This window comes from Trichechus manatus, unplaced genomic scaffold (assembly GCF_000243295.1).
Source record: "Trichechus manatus latirostris isolate Lorelei unplaced genomic scaffold, TriManLat1.0 scaffold00160, whole genome shotgun sequence".
Lineage (NCBI taxonomy): Eukaryota > Metazoa > Chordata > Mammalia > Sirenia > Trichechidae > Trichechus > Trichechus manatus.
Window position 1 is genome coordinate 369,545 of NW_004444096.1, and position 3,255 is coordinate 372,799.

Consider the following 3,255-nt stretch of genomic DNA (forward strand, 5'->3'; position numbering starts at 1 on the left):
GCCTATGGAGCTTCCATGACCTTGCCTTCAACAAGTTGTGCTGGTTTCCACAGTATTGTGTACTGTCTTACCCTTCACCAAAGTTACCACTTATCTGTTGTCTATTTAGTGTTGTTCCCTCCCCCTCCCTCCCCCTCCCTCATAACCATCAAAGGTTGTTTCTTTTTGTGTGTAAATCTTTTCATGGGTTTTTATAGCAGTGGTCTCATACAGTATTTGTCTTTTTTGATTGACTTATTTCACTCAGCACAATGCCCTGCAGATTCATCCATGTTGTGAGATGTTTCAGAGATTCGTCATTGTTCTTTATTGTTGTGTAGTATTCCATTGTGTGTATATGTACCATAGTTTGTTTATCCATTCATCTGTTGATGGGCACCTAGGGTGTTTCCATCTTTTTGCTTTTGTGAACAATGCTGCAGTGAACATGGGTGTGCATATGTCTATTCGTGTGATGGCTCTTATTTCTCTAGGATATACTCCTAGGAGCGGGATTGCTGAATCATATGGTACTTCTATTTCTAGCTTTTTAAGGAAGTGCCATATGATTTTCCAAAATGGTTGTACCATTTTGCATTCCCACCAGCAGTGCATAAGAGTTCCAATCTCCCCGCAGCCTCTCTAACATTTATTATCTTCTGTTTTTTTTGATTCATGCCTGTAATGTCAGTGTGAGATGGTATCTCATTGTGGTTTTGATTTGCATTTCTCTAATGGCTAACGATCATGAGCATTTCCTCATGTGTCTGTTGGCTGCTTGAATGTCTTCTTTGGTGAAGTGTCTGTTCATTTCCTTTGACCATTTTTTAATTGGATTGTTTGTCTTTTGCTGTAGATTTTAGAGATTAGACCTTTATCAGATTTTTCATAGCCAAAAATTTTTTCCCAGTCTGTAGGTTCTCCTTTTACCCTTTTGGTGAGATCTTTTGATGAGCATAAGTGTTTAATTTTTAGAAGATACCAGTTATCTAGGTTATCTTCCAGTGTTTGTGTATTGTTAGTTATGGTTTGTATCCTGTTAATGCCATGTATTAGGGCCTCTGGAGTTGACCCTATTTTGTCTTCTGTGATCTTTATAGTTTTTGGTTTTATATTTAGGTCTTAGTTTTTGTGTCTGGTGTGAAGTGTGGGCCTGTTTCATTTTTTCTGCGGATGGAGTTTTGTCAGCACCGTTTATTATAAAGGCTGTCTTCCCCGTCTGATGAACTTCGGGCCCTTATCGAACATCAGGTGACCGTAGGTGGATGGATTTACATCTGGGTTCTCAGTTTTATTCCATTGGTCAATGTATCTGTCGTTGTACCAGTACCAGGCTGTTTTGACTACCGTAGCTGTGTAGTAGGTTCTGAGGTCAGGTAGTGTGAGTCCTCCAACTTTATTCTTCTTCAGTAGTGCTTTACTTATCCGGGGCCCCTTCCCTTTCCATATAAAGTTAATGTATAATTTTTCATCTCTTTAAAGAATATGGTTGGTATTTGGATCAGGACTGCACTGTATTTGTAGACTGCTTTGGGTTATCAACAAGTTCTAATCCATCTCTCTCGCGCTCCCTGCTCCACTCTGCAACCCGATATTGAGGATTCAAGTCCTTTGTAGTTGAATCTCTATTTGCTAGTTTTCAGCAATGAAATACATATTAAGTGCTTTTTTATTAAAGATTTCAAGTTATTGTACCAATTTATCAACATACAATTCAAGTGTTTAAATCCTGTTATAACAATACATTTGAACTCAAGTATAGAACTTTAATGTGGAAGCTAAAGAAAGATAATCTCTAAAATATTAATTCAGTGGTGTGGCTCTTTTGTAGGAGATATTTAAAGAGAAAGGAGTGATGTATTCTTTTCTCTTCTGGAATGAGTAAAGGAAAGATTTCTTCTCTCAGATACTCTAGCATTTGTATTTTTGATGACACAATTAACTTTGAATCAATTTAATGCTGCTTCTGCTTTTAACGTAGCTGCATTATGCGTGCTTTATAAACCTTTATTGCAAACATTTTCAATTTTTTCCTAACTGTGTTTCTGAATAAGTCACAATACCAATTTATTACTCTACCATAAGAAATATAACAAGGAGGCCAGGATCTCTTTTATGGAGTAACATTTTCTCTATATAGTAAAGCTACATAGGACGTCACAGTTTTACGTTTTTAAAGATGTTCAATGTGGTAGTTCTTCACATTTTGGGATGTGAAGAGCTGATAAAAGTCACGTGACCCCCCCTAGGCGAAATATATGTGTACATACATTCAAGATTTTGCCTATTTTCAGGAGTTCACAGACCCCCCCTGGAGCCTGTCCTTGACTTACTGGTCTGGTGGGGGAGAGCAGCGCAGATTCTTTGAGGCCTATTCTACCAGTACTGCAAATGGTGGAGCAAAGTAATTTAAGTCCCATTTTTTCTTTAAATTTTCACTGTGTGGAGTTTGCATGTGCAATAATAGTTGTAGTAAGTCAGATGTGTAAACTGTAACAGAAGACTAAAAGAAACCTCAGGCCAGAAAGACTGCCTAATGACCTCCCTGGTGAGGTAGCCTAGGACAGGAAAACCAGAAGTTATGTTTGTGTCATTTGCACCCATAAATCTAGCCCTTTCAATTTGCTCGTATGGAAGCAGCCTTGTGCACTGGTTAGGGGTGTTGACTCTATAGTCAGGCTCCTGTGTTCACATTCCCCTGCGGTACAACCCTGGCTGAGGTAAATAGGGATGTCAGAATACCTGACTTCTAAGAAGCTTAGGATAGTGCTGGTACATTGTAAAAATGCTAATGATTGTTTTCTAAACAACTAAATAATTGTATCAGTATTTATAATATTCAGGACAATTGTTTTGATCATAGGAAGCCTTTCTGATATCTATTTTTGTGCTGGATTGGTGAAATGGAAATAGACTTTCTGAGCTTTTCATTTCCCTGACTGAGCTCTCTTTCTACAGCACAGTCCCTGGGGAAGGCAGAAGTGAGGACAGCCGGACCCCAATGTGGAACCATGCTATGGTCATTTCTTAGAATGCTGGAAATTGACAGTGCTTCTCAAGACTGATTAAAATTGTGAAGATTTCTGCATTTCCTTTCTGCAATTTTTGTCTGAATTTGAGGTCAACATATATATTTCTAAGAGGGCATTGGTGGTTGAGTGGTAGAATTACTGCCTTTCTTGTGGAAGACCCAGTTCGACTCCTGTCTGTCATGGATTCAGTCGTGTCCCCAAAAAATATGTGTCAACTTGGCTAGGCCATGATTCCTAGTATTGT